This window comes from Lissotriton vulgaris, chromosome 6 (genome assembly GCF_964263255.1).
Source record: "Lissotriton vulgaris chromosome 6, aLisVul1.2, whole genome shotgun sequence".
Classification (NCBI taxonomy): domain Eukaryota; kingdom Metazoa; phylum Chordata; class Amphibia; order Caudata; family Salamandridae; genus Lissotriton; species Lissotriton vulgaris.
The window spans coordinates 1,673,354,198-1,673,376,490 of record NC_141694.1 but is presented as its reverse complement, the minus strand read 5'-3'; the positions used below and the strand labels follow the sequence as shown (position 1 = coordinate 1,673,376,490).

Below are 22,293 nucleotides of genomic sequence, written 5' to 3'. Positions count from 1 at the left end.
ACAAGTTGGGGATCGCATGCAGGAGAAGATCGAGGTGCGGAAAGAGTTCAGCCCATCAAACCATGCACTGGTGCCAGTCCTTGGCATTCAAGGTACAAGAACTTTCATTCTGCCACTGCTTCCTGGTTTTAAAGACAATTGTTTTCACTCCATCCATCACATCAAGTTGCACCATGTGGCAGATTCTAAATAGTAGGCCACAAGGCATCCTTGGTAGTTCCTTAACTCCACTCGCTACCATACAAGAAATTCCTCTGCAGCTAGTGAGCACCACCAAAGCTGTTTCTCCCCGGCTAGGGGGAGGGGCAGAGAATGCACTTCAAATCTTACTTGCTTTTGCAGCAACAGCCAGTAACACAACTGAAGTGAGTACTGTATTTACTACTGCGTTTCCTGCAGCTGATATCGTTTATACCGATCCACCTCTTTTGGATTTTACTGGTTCCTTAAATGTACCTGTGGCTACTGTCTTTTGACAAACAGCTTCTGGGTATTTAGTGGGAGCTGATGATTTTTCATCTGACTCATTTGACACTTCCTCTGTCGTAGACATACTCCTTCATTGGTTTATGTTTTCTTTTCATGGCTAAAACAAACTTATGTGGTCTCTCCTTGGGTATATGGTTGGATAATACTTTCCTCTGTTTTTTTATGCCTGTAGATGAGATTTATGATCGTTTTTTTCCTGCTGGTTAATGGCAACTATCTTCCAGAACTCTCTGCCACAGAATTGGTCGACGTGGTGTTGATGCCTCATTCATCTTCACATAAGTTATAAGAGACTTGTCCCTCGTGAACATTTCAGATGTTCCAGTAACTGATGGAATTGTTTGGGATAAAGTTCCATATGATATATTCGGACGTATGGAGAGCCTCCAGATCCCATATGTGTTTTGGGTTTCTATGGGGATGGGATTGTACCTAGGTTGCATTCTGATGACTGGTATGTTGAAATTGTAAACTTTATGCTCTCGGAGCTGGAATAATATACTCTTTTTGAATCAGAGGATCTGTACCTTAATTCTGGTAACTATGGTGAAATGTTCTGTAACCATTATTATGGACATCACAGTCCGCATCGAGCAAATGTTAAACGCATACTTTTTAGTTATACACAATGGTAACATTGTCCAACTCCCCCACATGGGAGCTCAATAAGATACAGAGATAAATTCACATATTTTTCAGGCTATGACACGTCAGATACAAAGTCCTTTTATTTTAAAATGTTTCCTATTCCACCAAAAAAAGATATGCTTACTCAAGATAAGCTAATCTATACTGGTTCATTTACATTGTTACACAGTTGGCTGTTAAAGGCTCTGATTATTGGAAAGATAAAATTCAAATGAAATCAAATTGGGTTACTAAATCCTGCCAAGTTCAGGGTACAGACACCTTATTACGAGCCTGCTTAATTTCAACACAAATAACTTTTCAGAACGATATGGTTCAGCAGACCACATGTCTCGGATTGGCTAAAATTAAAGACTATATGGCACGTAACATTCCTTCCCTTGCACAATTTTAAAATTGGCAACATTTAACACATTTCAGTGCGAAACAACTCTATAGTATGTTACAGATTGGCATATTTAACACAACACTTTCAGGTCCTCACTGGACACGAATGGTTGTCATGCTCATTTTTTAATTCCACACTTGGCTTATAGACTAGCTGATCTGAGCCTCATTATTCCCAAATCAACACTCAGGAATTGTCACAAACTATTTAGTGGAGACATTATGTGAACAATGGTTAGAACACTCCACACTATCTGCAGTAAAACAACATCTTTCTCACCTGTCTGCTGACATGGACCTATCTGACTTCCTTTGGGTCCTAAATCTCTGGGTTCTAAAAGATTCATTTATGCCATTATAATGAAATTTGGAAACAGTCACAAATGGAAGATGCCACTTGATTAAGACAAATTGATCAAGATAATTTGGATAAAGTTCTTGCTGATGTTGATAATACTATTAATATTTTGTCTTCTCACATTTACAATCTGACTAACAGTGCGTCATCTGTTATTGATATCATGCAAAGTGACGTCTTCATTGTACCATAGTCATCATGCAGTTTAGCTGTACACTTCAGACCCTTAAGAATGGTCGCGTACCATGGCGTTACCTTAATTCTAGCTAGTAATTTTTACCTTTCAACCTGACATGTAAACAATGCCTCATAGCTAAGCAAGATTCCACATACACAATGTTACATCTCGAGAAGTTAGAACAGCTCCCATTCACTATAACAGAAACACATTAAACTACCTGGTTAATACATGGCATAATACAATTTTAACACTTCAATTTACAGCTTGCATTAAACATTTCCCTGTCAGTAGATATGAGCTCCTCAGAGACATATTCATTCAGGGAGTTATGGTCACTCCCATTTTCTTATCATTGTGAACACGCGAATAAGGAAGTCTTCTTTACTGGAAAGGAAAGTGGAGAAGTGTGGCTCACTGGTTAGAGCAGGCAGACCCTGAAGCAGAGGTCAGACCCGGGACCAGGGTTCAATTCCCGACGCGGCAGGGTCTTGAGCTCAAATGTCCATGGACTCGATAATTCTCGCTTCGGTGCCTGACCTAATCATGGGTTCACACTCTGCAACTCTGGGCATTAAGCTTGCTTAATCTCCACAACGGCCCCCCCGCGACGGGATGCCTGGCTTTCACCTTGGGGATGCCCTGTAGGGGCTATCTCACGGGGAAAAGTCAGGACGGGTTCCCAAGGCAAGCGCGGAGATACCCCTTCGGGGGTTGATTCAGGCGCTATATAAGAAACATAATAATAATAATGCGACTTTTCAGTCAGACATTTACTTGTTTGTAAACACATGACTATACACAGCACATGTAATGCAAGAGTAGCAAATTTGACCTGTTTTCTAAAAGGAATACTAGTTCTTTCAATTCTCCCCCTCATTATGGTCCTTTCAAATGGAAGCAATTAAATATTAAATGATCAGGACTGTTGCGGTTTGAATGCCTAGATCCCATGCATTTTATTGGTTTCCCAGATAGTGACCTGCGGTAATAACGTTCTCTTGCCTCCCACTCAAAGGGGTTATGATAGTTCATTGTGGCCTTTCAATTCCAACTTTGAGGGCAGAATTTAACAAGCCAAGCAAACTCAAAGCACTACTATTTCAAATAGATGTAGCAATAATATTTGCCCGAGAAACTTTTGAATAGCGAGTTGCAAGGAGATCCAGTAAAATACAGTCCTTGTTAAACACTAATCTTCCAGTGCATTTCTGCGAGTTAATACAGCGTCCAACACTGCTAACATTGTCCATTTTTTAAAGTTTATTGGAACTAGCGTGGTCAGTTCCTTCCAAAAGATTTTTGAAGAATACCAGCCTTTCTTCATTCCCATTTTTCTAGTATGTTTGGAGGCATTCCTTTGGTATTATTCCTCATTTGGGGATGTTGCTCCTATTTGTTTCTCCTCTGCAATGGATGTTCCATTTTGCAGCCCATTGGAACTACCATCGGTCCAACTCTGCCATGAGCGCATGCTGAGAATCTTTGGAATCTCTTTGCTCCAAGTGCTGAACGCTGCCTGGTCACTGTCATTCTGACCTGCATGGTTTACCTGCGTACTGCCCGTGTTTCATTGCCTTTGGTGCCCCTTCGAATGGGCACTGGATGTCTGCCTAATTTTGTAAGTGCCGGCTCCTGTGAACATGGTACCCAATTTTTCTGTGCTCAGTCAAGAAACATCTCATAATAGCCGAGTCTAGTGGCTTAATGACTTAATGCATCCACTGTAGGGACCTGTTTTCAACCTCACGGTCATACGTTTAAATCCAGGTAGGTCAAGTCAACCTTTCATCCTTCTGAGGTTGATAAAATGAGTACCAGTGATTTGGGTAACAATAAACATCTGTTATTCAGCGGCAAGATACACTTGGGTGTACCTGCGCCTTTCAAATACACGTTATAACATTTTGACACAACAGAAGCGTAGCTGCTGTTGTCCAACGCAGCTCTTCTTATCATATATAAGGCGACGTGCCCTTTGAAAAACAGAGAGGAGGATTTAGCAGCGGGTAAAGGTCTTGGAACGGGCGCACCAGCGTTTACATCTAAGGACAGGCTGACCACCTGACTATAATAACTGGAATGGGGATTGGTGCTAATCCCAGAGATCACTGACATAGTTCTGTGCTCACATAGTGAGGGTAGGCTTTATCAGACATATCAGCCACCATGATAGGGCTTTATGTATACAGTCTGCTCATAATAGTGATTACTTTGCTTATTTGTATATGTTTTCCAATTGCAGCGGAACTGCTTCATAATAGACAAAGGTAGTTAATATTGTAAACTTTACTAGTGTCTTTCTTTTCTTTATTATGGAGATGAATTAGTGAGAATGAAAGGTGATAATCTGTTTCCATGGTTCCCTTGGGGACTACATAACATAACATAACAGGTGTATTTGTAAAGCGCACGTTCACCGTTGACCAGAGTGTTGTATTAAAGGTTGCCACATTACCTGTTACTCCGGAAGGTTAGGAGTTTCAGGTAAGGCACTGTGAGCTAGTCAGATTTAGACCCATAGGTACTGATATGGTATGGAGACTTAGGGGCTCATTACGATGGCAGATGTACTGGCTTTTCTGCCATCGTGGTGGAAACTGGGACCATCCACAATGCATGCGGCCATCTCACATACCCTATTATGTTGGGACATCCACCGCAGCGGTCCTGTTTCGCAACCTTAACATTGCGGCGGTGGCTGCTGACAGCAGCACCGCTGCAATGTCAAAATGAGCATGTTGTGCATTTCACTGCACTACGTAGCAGGCACTACACCCCTTAGGACAGTCCAAGGGCAGAGTGCAGTGTTTTTAAAAAGTAGGGCATGAGAGGAGGAGCTACGCTAGCAACCAAGATGGCCGCTTAGGCTCTCGGCTCCGCCGACCTCTGTCTTCAGACAGATAATCCTGTCAAATATCCTGATCGTACACCCGACCTCCTAGTAGATGAACCGTTGCTGAGTATGATGGAGCAATCCTGGGAATTTTATCGTCCTGATTGACGGAGTTGTGTCGTGTTTTGGATCTCGGTCTAACCTAGCGTGTGAGCCGGGGCCTCGAGTACTGGCCCAGCCGGGATACAGTTGAACAACATCGGCCGTGGGACTCAGACAGGGTCCGGTCTCTCGCAGTGGAGGTTATCCTGGCCCGATTCTGATGGCGGTCATTTGGTCTGATTGATATCGAAGGAGTGGTGTCAATTTTCGTCTGTGGCTCTGTGGGGGGGAGTTCCCGTCCTGGCGCCCCAGTTTGCCGCCCCCGGGTTTTCTGGAATGGGGCCCTCGCTTGCGATAGCAGGACTCACACTGAGGCTGTTTGTCCGATGATGCACCCTCCGATGCCGTCCTCGCCGCTCTTGCTTATTCCTCCGGAGAAACTGGGCTCTCCGAGGGAACACGCCTATGATTAAAATCGACAGAGTGGAGATGGGTCGGCCGAATTGTGAACCGTCATTGAAGACCGTATTGGCCACCATTGGGGCACTTCATTCACATCTGGAAGCCATTGTTCATAAAATGATCGCTGGTATCATCGAAACTGGGTGCCCGAGTTCGGACCCTGATTTATCGCAAGAACAACAACGACATGAATTTCCCACGAGGTACATAGTGCCGGAGGATGGGGACCCCGTGCTAGAAGAAGTGTTGATGCCCTTGGCTAGAACCCAGAGTGCTTGCGGACTTGGTTCTATGACTGTATCGCAGCAATCACCATCGCTGCCGATTGAGACTGATCTACTTGGTTTTTCACTCCTGGGGACTTCCATTAGTGACTATCGTAAGGCAAACACGTCTTTTCCCTCCCTAGCGGTTTTCCTACATCTACGGAGGAAACAACATCTGGACTTAATGTTGGTGAGGGAGATCATATGTGTGGCTGAGGTTTGCAAAGACTCATCGTTTTTGACCTGTCCCAGACTGATCTTTATTGAACTCCTTTCGAACTTTGATTCTCCTGGGATTGTGATGGTGTTGTCAGACAGAGTTCACATGAGGGATCGGAAGGGCCAAGGATGAGATTGCTTGCCTGGGTCTGATTTCGGGGCTTAAGAGGACACGGGATCTGATACCATAATATATGCGGAAGGTTGGGCGGTGTTTAACGTCTCCCCTGTTTAGCTCTGTCTATAACCTCTGGCTACTTTTTGGTTTCTACAGGGGTTGTTTGTTGCTGGCAGGGAGGAAAAGAGACCGGGAGCCTGTATGAAACTCTCCTCCTCCTTTTCTTTTCTACTTTTAGAACTTAGTTAGTTGGGGCGACAGGCACACTGCTAGTTGGGGTTAGGCGATAGCTATATGCAGGGGTGCAGGGTGGGGGGATGGGTCTATTGTTTCGTTTTGTTTTAGCTTTAGTTCTTATGGTTACCTTTTTTTTCTCACTCTCTCTTTCAGTTTCTCTTCAATAATATTGGGAATTGTCATCCTGATTCTATGGGTGGATGGGTTCTGAGGATTTGCGCCTGAGTTGGGTAGTAGATTGAAATGTCGTAAATCCTGTTTTGAAATTATTAGTGCAGGCGTCTCAACTACTCCCTTATCGCATCGTGTTTATCCTGTTTTTGTACCGATTCGCCTATTATTATGTTTGAATGTATGACACCAGATATGTCTAGTCCTTTTCCTTGTTTTAAAACAATAAAAAGATTTTTTTTTAAAAGTAGGGCATGTACTTTTACGTTTTACATGCCCTAATAGTGAAATACTCTTAAATTCGTTGTTCACTACTACATGGCCTGTTTCTCCCATAGCATAACATGGGGATTACCTTATTATATTTTATAAGTGTAATTGCCAATTTGGAAGAGATGGCACCCCACATTTGGTGTCCCTAGAATCACAATTTAAAAATACAGACAGACAGGAGGTCAGGAAGAGGCTCACTCTCCTCCTCCGTTCCATCATCTGTAGCTAGGAGCATGCCCACTTCGGACCTTTCTAAGTGGGGCTTCAAACGGTTGACATGCAGGACCCTCAAGGGGTTCCTGGGAAATTTCAAGTCCACCAGGTAGGTGACATCGCTCTTCTTCTCCACAACCTTAAACGGTCCAGTCCACCTGTCCTTGAGCGCACAAGGTTCCACAGGGGACATGACCCACACTTCTTGACCAGGCTGAAGCTCTACCAGAGTGGCATTCCGGTCGTACCATCGCTTCATCTCCTCCTGGCTGGCCTCCAGATTTGCCTGAGCAAGTTCTCTGAAGCGCCGAGTCTGGTTCCGAAAGGCCAGCATGTAGCTGTATACATCCTGGGAAGGTTTCCTGGGAGATCGCTCCCAGCCTTCCTTGACCAGACTCAAAGGCCCTCTTACCGGGTGACCGTACAAAAGCTCAAAGGGGCTGAACCCTTGAGACTTCTGCGGTACCTCACGGTAAGCAAACAACAGGCATGGCAAGAGGACATCCCATTTCCGCCTCATTGGTTCTTCAAGACCCATGATCATGCCCTTCAGGGTCCGGTTGAATCTCTCAACCAGCCCATTTCCTTGAGGGTGGTAAGGAGTGGTGAACTTGTAGGTTACCCCACACTCCTTCCACAGAGACTTCATATAGTTCGAAATGAAGTTGGTGCCCTGGTCTGACACCACCTCTCTGGGGAACCCCATCCGGGAGAAAACACCCATCAGTGCCCGTCCCACCACGGGGGCCGTCACTGTTCGGAGAGGGATGGCTTCCGGGTACCGTGTGGCATGGTCCACCAAGACCAGGATGAACCTGTTGCCCAGGGCTGTCTTGGGGTCCAGGGGCCCAACAATGTCAATACCCACCCGGTCAAAGGGGGTACTGACCACCGGAAAAGGTTGGAGGGGAGCCTTCTGCTTCCTTCCGCTTTTCCCACTTGCCTGGCAAGTGTGACAAGTCTTACAATGGATGTCTACATCCCTTCGCATCTGAGGCCAATAAAAATGGGTGACAAGCCTGTCATAGGTCTTGTCCTGCCCCAGATGTCCAGCTAACGGAACGTCATGAGCCAAACCCAGTAGGAAGGCTCTGAAGCGCTGGGGTACCACCAGCACACGGGCTGACCCAGGCTCAGCAGCCTTAGGCTCGCTATACAGGAGGTCGTTCTCCCAGTACACAAAATGTGACCCTGACTGATCACCTGAGGATTGGGCTGAGGCCTGCTGCCTCATACCCACAAGAGAAGGGCACTCCTTCTGTTCGGCACAGAATTCCTCCCTGGAGGTACCACCATCCTGCTGCCAATGGGTCAGCTTGGGCAGGTCTCCCAGTTCGGCAATTTGTTCCCCTGTGGGCTCCAGGGCATCCCCCTCAGGGTCTACCTCCTCCTGGACCACGGGAACTATGGGGGCCGGTTTCCCGCGCCTCCTGCCTCTTCTCTTCACAGGTGGGTCCTGGGCCGTACTTTCAGGCTCCGGGACCCCATCAACACCCTTACTCGCTGTCATCGATCGAGTGGTTGCACACACCCACTCTGGCACGCCCAACATTTTCAAGTGCGTCTCCCTCTCCACCTTAGCCCAAGGGGAGTCTTCTAAATCATTGCCCAGGAGACAATCGACAGGCATGGCGGGCCTCACAGCAACCTGAAGAGTACCTGAAACTCCCCCCCATTCAAAGGAAACCTGAGCTACCTCACACTCTTTCTGGGAGTTGTCGGCAGCTATCACAGGGTAGAATGCGTGGGGAACCACCTGCTCTCTGGACACCAAGTGACACTTGACAGCTGTCACACTCGCTCCGGTGTCTCTGAGAGCTTCCACTCTATGGCCATTAATGGTCACCCACTGCCTATATTTACTAATGTTACTAGGCAGAGGGGGTGGAGGGACCATTTCCATGTCTCCTAGCGAGACCAGGGACATTTCTGCGGGACCCCTCCCACCAGGGACAACCATCTCCTCCCCTCCCAGGGCTACACTCGCCAACTGACGGGGGGTGCACGCGGCGGTGCATTCGAATCCTTCTTGGGACACTGGGGGTCATAAAACCGGTGTCCCACCTGCCCACAACCGTAGGAGGTTAGGGGGCCCCTATGAACAGGTTTACCCGTCGGGGCCCCTGGCTGCTTCTCAGGGGGAGGCTGGGAACCTTTCCCTTGGTTCCCTTGGGGATTACTTTGGGGCCCTTTCTGGGACTCCTTCTGTTTACCCTTGTCCCCCCCACTCTTCTGCTGGGGACCCTGCCCACCTTTGGCTGAGTCTCCCACTGGACCCTTTGTGGACCCTGGTACTGACCCAGCGGTCCGCCTCCTCAGCAAGTTTTCTAGGGTTAGATATCTTGCTATCAATAAGGTGCTGGCGCAGCTCTGGAAAACAGTTATTAGACAAATGCTCCCAAGCAAACAAATCATAAAGAGCTTCATAACTTTCCACCTTGCTGCCCTTTACCCAACCATCCATGGCTCTGCAAAAATAAGACACATATTCAACCCACGTCGTACCAGGCAACTTCTTACATTCTCTAAAAGCTTGTTTGTACTTCTCGGGGGTTAGGCCATACCGCAACATTAAAGCATCTTTCATATGAGCATACGATATCCTATCTGCAACAGGCATGTCTAACAGGGTATCTCTCCCCTCATTCGCAAAGCAACCCCACAACCCCGCTCCCCAATTCTTCTCAGGGACCTGGTGGGCCAACAATGCTAGCTCATATGCTTTAAACCACTGACCAATATCTTCGCTCCTATGATAATCTTTTATCACATCTTTGGGAAAATAAAACCTACTTTCTGCAGGCTCAGATGGGATGCTGCCACCAGAGGGATTCAATTCTAACTTCTTAGCTTGGATGTCCAACTCCCTCAACTTGGTATCACGCTCCAAAGCTAACTTCTCTCTTTCAAAATCTAACCTTTTGGTCTCCAAATCAGCTTCTCTTCTACCTCTTGCATTTTCTAACTCCAACTGCCCATTTATCTTTAGCCTTGCCATTTCCATGTTGTATGCACGCTCCTTCGCCCTTTCTTCTCGTTCTTCAGGGGAAAGACCTTTGGAGGAAACACTGCTTCCGGGAGGGGACTCAGGCCCATTCGCTGGCGCCTCCTCTTCCCCTTCCACTGGCGGCACCACCACGGATCAGTGAGATCTCTGGCTTCCAACCAGGCCTGCAATGCTTTCAGATATGTTTCCTTAGCCTTGAGACCTTTGGTAGGAACTTTAAATTTCTTGCAAAAGGATTTCAGCTCCTCCAATCTGTAGACGTTTATCTTCGCTCTATCAAATTCCTCCTCAACAACAACAGGGGTAGTGACTCCGTTGTCACTCATGGTCAAAACTGGCAGTGTTAAAAAAATCAAGCTTTAGAAAAGCAGAGAACCAAAAATAGGATCCTTCCAAGTGGATTGTGACTGCGCTATGGTCTGCTTTCACTATGTAGCGCACACTAATCACTGCACATGGGTCATAAATGCAAAGTTCAAATCCTCACCGCTGACCCACCAATGTTAGAACCGGCTGTCTCTAGTTGGCAGAGGTATACACTTCTGACAAATAGGGACACACCTTTTCTAGTCAGGGCAAGGGGATCACACCCTTTGATAACCCCTGCTCACCCCCTCTGTAGCTTGGCAGAGCAGATAGGCTTATCTCGGAGGCTGTGCGTTAAGCATTTATGACCACATACAGTAATAAAGTGAATACACTACAAACGGACACGACACAGGAGTATTATAAAAATAGGTATTTTTATATAAGGCTTAGCACAAACCAAATAACGACTCGGGGAAGGGAATAATGGTTCAAGGTAGTTTCTTCTTTAGCACAAAGTCTTTAGTATCAAAGCAAATCTTCTTCTTGGCAACACAGTTCTTAGCAACGAGGTAACTCACACGGGAGCTACACGACGTCGAGGCAAAGTTAAGCCAAAAGTTCGACGTCGACCACGAGGAGCGCTACGTCGAGCCCGGAGCCACACGGACCCCCAACAACACAGTACCTTGGAAAATGAAGCACACGATTATCAGTGGCGTCGAGCAATCCGGCGTCGCGTCTTCGGTGTCGATCAGGCCTCAGCAGGCGTCGTCGTCGATGATGCTGTTGCAAAGAGTGAGCAGCGCTCACGGCGTCGAGAGGGCACAAAGTTGATGCGATCAGCAGCGGTGCAGACACGAGGTCCTTTGGAGTTGGAGCCGAACTCACTACTCACTGGCGTTGCTGCTGGCGTCGGTCGAGCCCGGCGGCCGGCGTCGAGGCAGCAGGACACTGGAGCCGTTACTCACGATGTCGAGCTGGATTCGGCGACGTCCGTCGGCGTCGGGTTTGCTGGCTCTTTCAGAGGTGCTGGATTCACAGGTTCCAGCAATAGCACTTTAAGCAGATGAAGTCCTTTAGCCCTGTGACTTCAGCAGGAGACTGGCACTCTTCCAGTCCTTGGAGATTTTCTTAGCAAGCGTGAGAGTACACACACAGTTCCTCTCTCCTGGTTCCTAGGCAAAAATAAAGAAGCACTGCAGGATTCCCCCCAGCAAACAGCACACTGGCAGAAGGGGTAGGCAAGTCTTTAGACCAGCAGGCCTCTTGTCCTTGGTTACAGGGTTCCTTGTCAGAAGTGATCTGATTTCTTGGTTCAGGGGTCCTTCTCTTATACCCCTTTTCGGCTTTGATCCCTTTGTCCATGCAGGGGAATTTCCCAACATCCTGGGTCTGTTGTGGGTGGAGCCAGGCAGAAGCACCTGGCCTATTCACTGAGCAGGGCTGGGTCCTCAGACGCCCAACAGGAGGTGGAGCCAGCATTGACACTGGCAGGAGCAGAGCTATCGGCCTCCTGGCAGGAGGTGGGGATAGGATCGTCCATGGCAGGCACAGAGCCATCAGCCGCTTGGCAGGAGGTGGAGCCAGCATTGTATCAGGCAGGGCAGGCTATCAGCAACTACTCTCCCCCTACTCTCAATGCAAATGTCCCACTCATCCCACACTGACTCACTCAGACCTCTGGAGCCACCCAGCTCCTGTCACACACACGCAAGACCAGCAGAAACCAGATATGGTTAGACAAGAAAATAGACACTTTCTAAAAGTGCTATTTTCAAACCCAGAGTCCAAAAACCATCCACACCAACGGATGCGTAATTAAACCCTGAGTTCAGGGATACCAAACTCGACATTGCACCATGCTCCCCGAGCCAACTAGGATCATAGCATTAATAATCCCGGCGGCCCATTCTAACTAATGGAGAGCAGGCTACCTCGCAATAGTGAAGAACGAAGATGGCTGTAATTCACTATTAGGACATGCCAACTTGGTCAGGCGTGTCCTACCTTATACTTACAATGCACCCTGCCCGTGGGCCTACCATAGGGGTGACTAACATGAAGCCAAGGGAAGGTTTGAGGGGCTGGCAAGTAGGTATACTTGCGCAGCCTGCGTGACAGCACTAGGCTGCACGTGGGTCTCGCAATGACCGACCCGTAGACATTCTTTTACGAGGCCGCTCTTGTGGGTGGCACAACACGTGCTGCAAGCCCACGAGCGGCATTTGTATTTACAAGCCCCGGCAATCCTGGTGCACTACACTAGGGACTGATAGTAAACCAAATAAGCCAAACATGGATACAATCGATACATCAATTTAACATAGGGAGCACTTGCGCTGTGGCACTGATCAGCAGCGGCACAGCGCCCAAAGCATATACCAGCAAAAACATCGTAAAACAGTGGAGGCAAACAGAAAAAATGGAGGAGAGACTCAAGCCAATGATGTCAGGTCTAACACTTACATAGTGGTTACAGAATGGAGAGACAACCAGAAATGATCGGTCTACCTTGTGGAATTTACATACGCTTAAGAATTTTAGGTAACGTATAGATAGTTGGTATCCTGGGTTGTGTCTTGTTCAGATAACTATGTTCATGCACAGTCAGGAAAACCTCCTCAAGACCTACATCAGTAACTCTCTTAATGTATTCTGAGAATTCTTTTGTGGGGTCAGCCCTTAGTTTTTTTAATAGTTTTCCTCAATCCCTATTTGTTTAAGAATCTCTGGGCCATATGCATGAACACATTTTCCCATAGACACAGTTCTTTAGTGACTCGAGAGCAATGCGTTCTGTTCGGGAGATATTGTATTTCACATATTTTTTCTTGGACAGGAGATTCATAACATCTCATAGTACCACCTGCTCGAATGCCAGTATCTTATGAGATATAAAATGGGCCGGTGATGTTAAGTTGGAGGTTGGTCTTTAACCTGTGCTAGAGGTTTGGCTTTGGAGGAATTTTGTTAAAACAGTCTTTTAGGTGTACCTAGCGCCATCTTAAGGTTGAAAGTGTTTGGTAAGGTTGTGGGTACAAAAGATAGACCCTTGCATAACATGTCTTCCACGTCGAGTGGCAAGCTATATCCTGATAGATTAACCACAGGATTAGCGTTGCCAGACCTAGTGCCAGGGGGGTTCACCACTTGTAATCTTGTTGTCGCGTTTGGATCTCCCCATGTGTCTCTGGTGGGAAACGCACTTGCTTTTTGCCCCTGGACCTGCCTCTGCTCCAACAATGTTCTCCCCCCTTCCCCCGGATCTGCCCCAAGCTCAGTGGCGTAGGAAGGGGAGGTGCGGTGGGTGTGGGCCGCCCCAGGTGTCGTCACAGAGGGAGGGGTGACAAAATGGCAAAAATATGTGTTTTAACACATATCTTTGCCATTTTGTCAAGCCGGGGGTGACAAGTGTCATAACTGATGGGGTTGACAAAATGGCAAAAATATTTGTTTTAAACACATATTTTTGCCATTTGGTCAAGCTCCGCACCGGGTACCACCTGACCTTGCTACGCCACTGCCCAAGCTAGCCCCTCCCTCTGCAGGCTGGCCATTGTCCATCTCTGCTGTTGTTCCTTGTAAGGGTAATTCAGGTTATAAGCTCCTGCGTTCGTGCCTGGTCTGTCCGTCTCACTCTCAGATCCACTGGCGACAAAGGAGTCCGAAACAGTTGTGTTTCTTCTATAGCCTCCCCAGCACCTACTGCAATATCTCCCCTGTGTGCCCTACCTATGGTGTTCCTCCTATGGGTAAGGATAGGTGACTTTTTTATCAAAGAATTGTATATCTCTTGCTAGTCTCTCCAACTTAATGTCTGTGTGTAAGTGTCAAAATCCTTAATGGTTCTCTCAAGCCGTTCCAAAGCTTCCTTGGCATTGACTACCGCTTTGTCGTCATATGGTGAGCACAGGTTAATTCAGTGTGTGTTATTGACTTACTCGGATTAGAATTATGGTTCCTGCTTGGACAGTGTGAATACCTCTGCTAACCAGAAACCCAGGTACTGGCACTATTGCACCGCTGGAACGTCACTTTTTTGATGCTCCGGTGACTCAATGTTCTACTGGCATATTTATAAGGCCACGTAAAGCCACATTACATAGCTTTTCATGGCATTATAAATATGTGACCCTTTCACGTAGAAAACTGTGTGAAAGGGGCGTTCCATGGGTGTTGCTGGGGGCGTTCCCACCAACATCCATGGCTTTTTGACACTGCCCCAGATTTCCGAGAAATCGTAAGTCTGAGGCTGTGCTAAAGAATTGAGGCACAACGAGGGGAAATATCTTTATTTCTCCTCATTTTTCTCATTCTATTTGTACCTCTTGTGATTGTTTTTGTGCAGGAAGGTTTCCCTTCCTACACATAAATAATCATCCCCGCAACGCAGACACCCTTGCACCATGGCGTAAGGGCGCCTGTATTGGCGCATGGCGCTGGGGAAAAGGACAGGAATACACTGTATCCGCTAGATACGGCGCATTCCTGCCATTTTCTTTTGCTGTGGGGCAGGGCAGCAGAAAGGCCTGCTGCGCTGCCCTATGGCAAAAAACCATAGATGAGGCCCAAAATTTCTTATACTCCGCATTTGATATTCTTTGATTTACTTTTTTTCTTTTTAGATATTTATAGGATTTATTGTTTGTGTGCCTGTTCAGAGATACTCAGAGTATGCTATTTTTTTTTCTAATGGAGGTTAGCAAAACTTCTAAATAAATATTTTGAATACGTTTTAGTTGTTGTTCATGCTGGTCCTTATCGAGTTAGCCAATTTTGTGAGTGTTGTGTTGCTTCTTTCTTTCCTAATTTAGCCATTTTGTTGGCCCATCCTTAAAGATGAGCCTCGTTTATGTTGTTTTCTTTTTATTGTACCTAACCAAGTGTACTGTTTGTTCTGTGGTAATGTGTGAACACGATGTCTCTTGTTATAGTGGTTCTGTAAGTCATGTTGGGTGTTTTAATGCATGTTTTCTGTTACCTAACCACTCTCCCTGCACGCTTTGCCAGGCAACGCAGGAGGTTTGCGTTTCTACTGCCTTACAAGGGCTGTTGCTTAGAAACTTGTATCTTTCACTGGTAGAGAGGCTAGGTGTGACATTCCTTTCATTGCTGAGCTCAGCTGTTCTCTGGGTTTGTTTACAAGAGCTCGCTGCACTCTCAAATTAAAGTTGCCTTAATAGTAAAACAGTCCTTTCGATAACAGGGTAACAAAAATAGCACAATTTAAATATTAACTGATAAAGCTAGGTGTTGTCTGTTGTGTGTGAAAATGCTTTGTTGGGCTCCAGTTGTGTCCACAGAGCAGGTACTACATGGGTAGCAGCCAGGCGGGCAACTAGAGCCAAATTTCGGGGGGAGGGGGAGGGGGGGGAAAGGGGTGGGGGAAAAATATTTCGGGGAGGGCTAATTCTTCCAGCCATAGACAGAGTGGCTGTAAGAAGGGGTAAACACACAACAAAAGCCTCACTTACAAGTATATGGTACTTTAAAGATCTGTTAAGTACTATGGTGCAGCTGCAATTAGATGCTCGCCAGCCCGCGAAGCTGTCTCCGCCCGGGCTTACACACAGGACGGGGGGGGGGGTCTGAAGCCCCGTGAGCCCAATGGGTGTTGCCCGCCTGGTAGCACCACTAGTGCAGCCTGTACTCACCGGAAATGAAAGCTTTGCCTCACGCACCGTACAGGATAGAGGCTGCCAGCAGCATCACATCACGCTTCACGCACTTACGCACGTACGCGGGCCAGGTCCAGTAAATGCATCAGCTATGCGGGCCCCACACTCTGGTAAAGCAGGTGGTGCACACGAAGTAGCGGTGCAGGACCAAAGTTGGATTGAGATTAAAAGTCGGCCCGAGCAAACATTAACAAACAAATGGTCTTTTAAAGACATGTGAAGTACTTGGGTGCTGCTGCGTGTGTGCCTGGGAAGCTGTCTCAGCCCGGGCTGACACACACGACGGGGGTGGGGGCGGGGGGACACACTGAAGCCCTTTGAGCCCAATGGGCGTGCACGCCTGATATGCATACACCAACGGGCCGGCCCAGGAGAGAAAGGGAGTGACACCTCTGCCCGTTGATAAAAGGGGCGTAAATATTTATCCAGGTCCAGCATATATGCCCAGAAGTTATGAAACACAAAAGGGCATGCTGTTCCTAGTGAACACTGTAGCTCGACGTTTCGTGGGTTTACAAAGTGTCACACACTACGAGGCAGGAGGAAGTTTCCTCCTTTCGGAAAAAGGATCCTCACACACCCCCCAGTGGTGGGGTGCCTTGCTTCATCATCGGGTCTGCTCCTAATCGGGTCGGCGCTGCAATACCCGATCTGCGCCCTTGATGGGGCCTTTTAGCAGAGATCTTTATTTCCTTTGCCGTAAGGTGCCGTGTTTGTGAGGGCCCTGGTGAGTGTAGATGTGGAGCTTGTAGATGCGAGATTAAAACAGGAATTAATGGTCCACCCAGAACTATATTAATGATTGTGGCCACTATCCTGATTAAAAACGTGAAAAGTTAATAATGGACCCCTGTTATAAGGTCACAGGATTGTGCATATTAAAGTCGGGTCAACATGTTTCTTGCCGTATTTCAATTAGAAGGCAATTCTTTTGGATCTAATAGAGATCTATCCACACTTTTTGGTGGGTAGATCAATGAAGTCAACCTGTAGATCAATGAAGTCAACCCAATCTGGGTCAGAGGTATGATAAATCGGTGGCCGGGGGGCTCTATCACTTGAAAAGTTCAGTGTCTTAAAAATCCTGCACTCATGTCTGCAGACCTACAACTGCTCCGCCGGCCCGCTGGTCTTTTAAAGACCTGTGAAGTACTCGGGTGACGCTGTGTGTGTGCCCAGGAAGCTGTCTCAGCCCGGGCTGACACACACAACAGGGGATGAAGGGGGGGCAGCTGAAGCCCTTTGAGCCCAATCGGCGTTGCACGCCTGATATGCATACACCAGTGGGCCGGCCCAGGAGAGAAAGGGACCTCTGCCCGTTGATAAAAGGGGGGTAATAGAGGCCCATCTGACTCTGGAAAGGCTACTTTGGCTTCCACTGGGCCGCTGGCGGCATCCGAACAACACAGACACTGCCCAAATCTGCCCCCCAGGCCACCCAAAAAAGCAGCCCACAGCTGGAACTCGGATACCGGCGCCTCGGCCATTGCCCGAGTGCCCGCCTTACCAATCCGTCCCTGTGCAGGACTGGCTAACATACAGGAGAGGTGCAGGACAAACAGCAGCAGTGTATCATCTCTGTACTCAGGGAACAGGGGCAGCCCTTCCATCAATATTGTAAGAGTGTTCAGGTGCATGCAGCACAGCACCAGTGGAGCAGGCTATAATATATAGTCTAATACAACTCAACATTACACAGAATATATAACCACACCACCGCTTAACTTGCAATAAACAACCACAATATAACATAACATAACATACCATTCTACAACATGGCATAACAGACCATAACAGAATATACCATAACACTCTACAACATGGCATAACAGACCATAACAGAATATACCATAACACTCTACAACATGGCATAACAGACCGTACCATACCACTCTACAACATGGCATAACAGACCATAACAGACCATACCATACCTCTCTACAACATGGCATAAAAGACAATAACATAACATACCACTCTACAACATGGCATAACAGACCATAACAGAACATACCATACCACTCTACAACATGGCATAACAGACCGTACCATACCTCTCTACAACATGGCATAACAGACCGAAACATACCATACCACTCTACAACATGGCATAACAGACCATAACATAACAGAACATACCACTGTACACATGGCATAACAGACCATAACATAACAGAACATAACATAACATACCACTCTACAACATGGCATAGCAGACCATAACATATCATAACATAACATACCACTCTACGACATGGCATAACAGAACATAACATACCATTCTACAACATGGCATAACAGCCCATAACAGAACATAAAATGCCACTCTACAACATGGCATACCAGACCATAACAGAACATAACATGCCACTCTACAACATGGCATGACAGACCATAACAGAACATAACATGCCACTCTACAACATGGCATAACAGACCATAACAGAACATAACCTACCACTCTACAAAATGGCATAACTGACCATACCATAACATGCCATAACATACTACTCTACAACATGGCATAACAGAACATAACATACCATACCACTCTACAAGATGTCATAACAGACCATAACAGAACATACCATACCACTCTACAACATGGCATAACAGACCATGACATAACATTCCACTCTACAACATGGCATAACGACCAGAATATACCATACCACTCTACAATATGTCATAACAGACCATAATAGAACATACCATACCACTCTACAACATGGCATAACAGACCATAATATAACATACCACTCCACAACATGGCATAACAGACCATAACAGAACATACCACTCTACAACATGGCATAACAGACCATAACAGAACATACCACTCTACAAAATTGCATTACAGACCATAACAAAACATAACACACCACTCTACAACATGGCATAACAGACCATAACATAACAGAACATAACATGCCACTCTACAAAATGGAATACCAGACCATAACAGAACAGAACATGCCACTCTACAACATGGCATAACAGTCCATAACATAACTTAACATGCCACTCTACAACATGGCATAACAGACCATAACATAACAGAACATAATGTGCCACTCTTAAACATGCCATAACAGACCATAACAGAACATAACATACCACTCTGCAACATGGCTTAACAGACTATACCATAACATAACATACCACTCTACAACATGGCGCAACAGACCATAACAGAACATATTGCAACAAAACAGAGCATAGCATTATAGAATTTACCACAAAATAACATAACATACCACACCATAAAATAGCACATCACATCAGAGTACGCGTAGCATAACGTACCACAATCTGACATTTCACAACACACCTTAACATACCACAACTCTGCATAACACTACAAAACATAAAACACTCCACACCATAAAATACCACACAACTTAACAACTTAATATAATTTACTGCCAACAACCATACCATAGGCACCACTACATAGAACGATGCGAGATGAAATACTATACTAGATAACACACCACAGCGGAAGATGTAACACAGTCCAACCAGACTAGTTAATATCACAAGATACTGTTAACCTCACGTACTTTAGAAACATTGTGCATCTTCTGATTAATCTTGCATCGCTCACTAGTTCCCATCTCCCTCCTTCCTTTCCATCCAAGCACAACCTCTCCCTTTCCAAACACGTGAGGATGGAGCAGATCTGAGCAGATCACCAGACTGCCCAAGTATGGCAAACAGATTTCAGAGAAGCCACCGTGGTGAGCCATTCCTCGCCATCTATTTATAGGGATCCCACAGTGACGCTGACGTGCATCTTGGCTTTGTTGAGCTGGGCAGGATTTTCTAAAGTAACTTCATTTTGTCAGTGCGCTTCTGCCTGAGCGCATCTCGGAGGCGTTCCTAAGCCTCTAATGTCTTCCTGGTTATTTTCATTTTAATGTTAAGCTTTGGGTCACATTGTTGTTTTGAAGGTTAACACTGTTGACATTACCCTCGGTGCAATTTCTATGGGAAAAGTTCTGTGTTGCTGCATAAAATGGGGTGAAGCAGATACATATTTTGACCAATTCTTTGTAGGTGCACCCTTCCACATCAGTGCCTGTCCTGCAAAGTCAGCTGTAGGAGGGTGGGGTGTAAAACTGCCCCAGACGGGGCACACCAACAGGGTTATGTAAGGCAGCAGGTATGTATGCTAGTGTAAAGTAAAAACGCACAGGGCCTTCTCTATGAAAAATGACGCATCGCTGTGAGAAAACAGCGATGCGTCACTTTTCATTGCGCCCTCTTTATGACACCAATGATGCGTCATATTTACAGTATGAGGCATCATGTCGCAAGGAGTAACAAATACGTCAGTATTTCTGACGTATCTGTAGGCGCAAAAGTGACGCATTGCTGGAGTGTATCACAAAAGAGACGCAACTCTGGCAATGGGTCATTACACATGGGAAAGTCCCATGTGAAATGTGCCTGCGTCAGTCTTACGCCTGCCATGAGGCAGGTGTAAGATATTGACACATTTGTGTCCTAGAAGTGACGCAGTGAAATCTTATAGATTTCACTGTGTCACTTCTATGACCCTTTCGGAACGCCCCTCTGCATACATTATACCTGACGCAGGTATAATGTGGCGCAGGGGTTTACAAAGTGGCACATCTACCTAGATGTGTCACTCTGTAAATATGGTGCAACAAAGCACATTTTTTACGCTGCTGGTGCATCACAAAAAGTGACGCACCGGCGGCGCAAAAGTGACGCAAGGGCTCATAAATAAGCCCCACAGTATTTTGCATCATCTAGTAGTGGTATCGAGATGGCTGTGTTTTCAGAGTCGGGGTGCTGCCATCGATGTTTCGTCCCTGAACTCATGGAGAGTGTGAAAAATCCAATCCAAATGTCACTCAAAGAACAAGTGTATCAATCAGCCATGCCCTAGCTGCAGGTGAGTGGTAGGGGTGTAGTATGTATTTCTTACTGCATTTTCGAGCATGCTGTCTTAAATAGATCATTAAAGCATGTCATTTACAGACGGTACATTATCCATTGTAGTAGCCATTAATGTTGCATAGGCATGCAGTGTTATTGCTAAAACGATACAGCACACAAACAATAGTTTGGGCAAATCGTATTTCAGTGAATATTTGCCATTTGTGTATCACCAAATAAAGTGACTTGATTTTTTTTATCCTATTAAAATCTTTGTTTCCGTTTCACTTAAGAAGTACAAAAAAAACGTTTCATTTGTGCTTCATAATTACTGATATATTTTGCTATGGACTAAGCACCTCCTACCAGACAGTTTATGCATTGCAAGATACCCGAAATCTTATTAATCATACGTATACAAGTTATTCCCTGAGAAGGCATTTATTCCAGTCCCTCCCTATAGCATAGTTTTTCAATTAATATAACCCCCTCTGCTTTTATTACTTGGAGATACGACAGACTCCTAGCAGTCAATGGATAAGGTAAATGAAAGGTGCCTGTAGGTTACTTGAGCGTATCCTTGACATAGGTTCCTGGCCGTTGTAATATTGAATATCATTCGTGGCACACTAATATTAAGGACAGAATATTGAAGGACAAAATATCGAGCGGTAAGTGCACATAGGGAAGCATAGAACTACTATTCCTAACTCCACATCTGCATAGCTTGAAGATGTATTTGCCATGCCGGTACATTTATTTGGAGATAGGTATAGAAAATCTACACCTAATTTCCTGCCAATATTATATTTTCGTTATTCTGTCCTAGATATTGAGTCCCACCGATATTCTGGTGATGATATTCAGGGTGCACACCTTTCCTAGCCTTCTCACCAGGTGTGCCCTCATTGCTCGCCCCCAGGGCACTGGCTCAGTTTCCATATTTCAGTCCCAAAGTGGATACACACTCCCAAGAGTTATCCCTGTTACCTCAAGACCCTTCTAAGAATAGGGCAGCCAGCGCTCTTGGCTCCAGGCCCAATGCGTTTTGAGGCTGCGAATATTTAAAGTGCAGAAGAGAAGTGTTGCTTATCCTTGAATATAATCCAGAACAATGACATTCCTACCAGAATAAGCAGAGCTATGGGACACTCCTAACCAGCACTCTGTGCGAAAAAGACAGAGACAGACATCCAACCCAAATACGGGAGCTCCACACAACATATCCCCACATTGACCTCGACATACAGATGGAATATAATACCTATGCCTTTTCAGCCACAAAACATTCCAGTCCAATTAATATTAGAGGTACCCGCTGCCATTCTGCACCTGAAGACAAATAACCTGCCTAAGGACATATAAGACTAACTAGAGATCACCGCTTCCTTTAAGCCCATAGTAAACATCGTCTATCCTACCTCTAACCAGAAG

General features: G+C 46.1%; 1 pseudogene; it reads left to right on the top strand.

Annotated features, from left to right (window-relative positions):
• The first annotated feature begins 312 nt into the window (after positions 1–312).
• Positions 313–22,293, top strand: part of LOC147709294 (uncharacterized) — a 38,535-nt pseudogene continuing 16,554 nt past the window's right edge.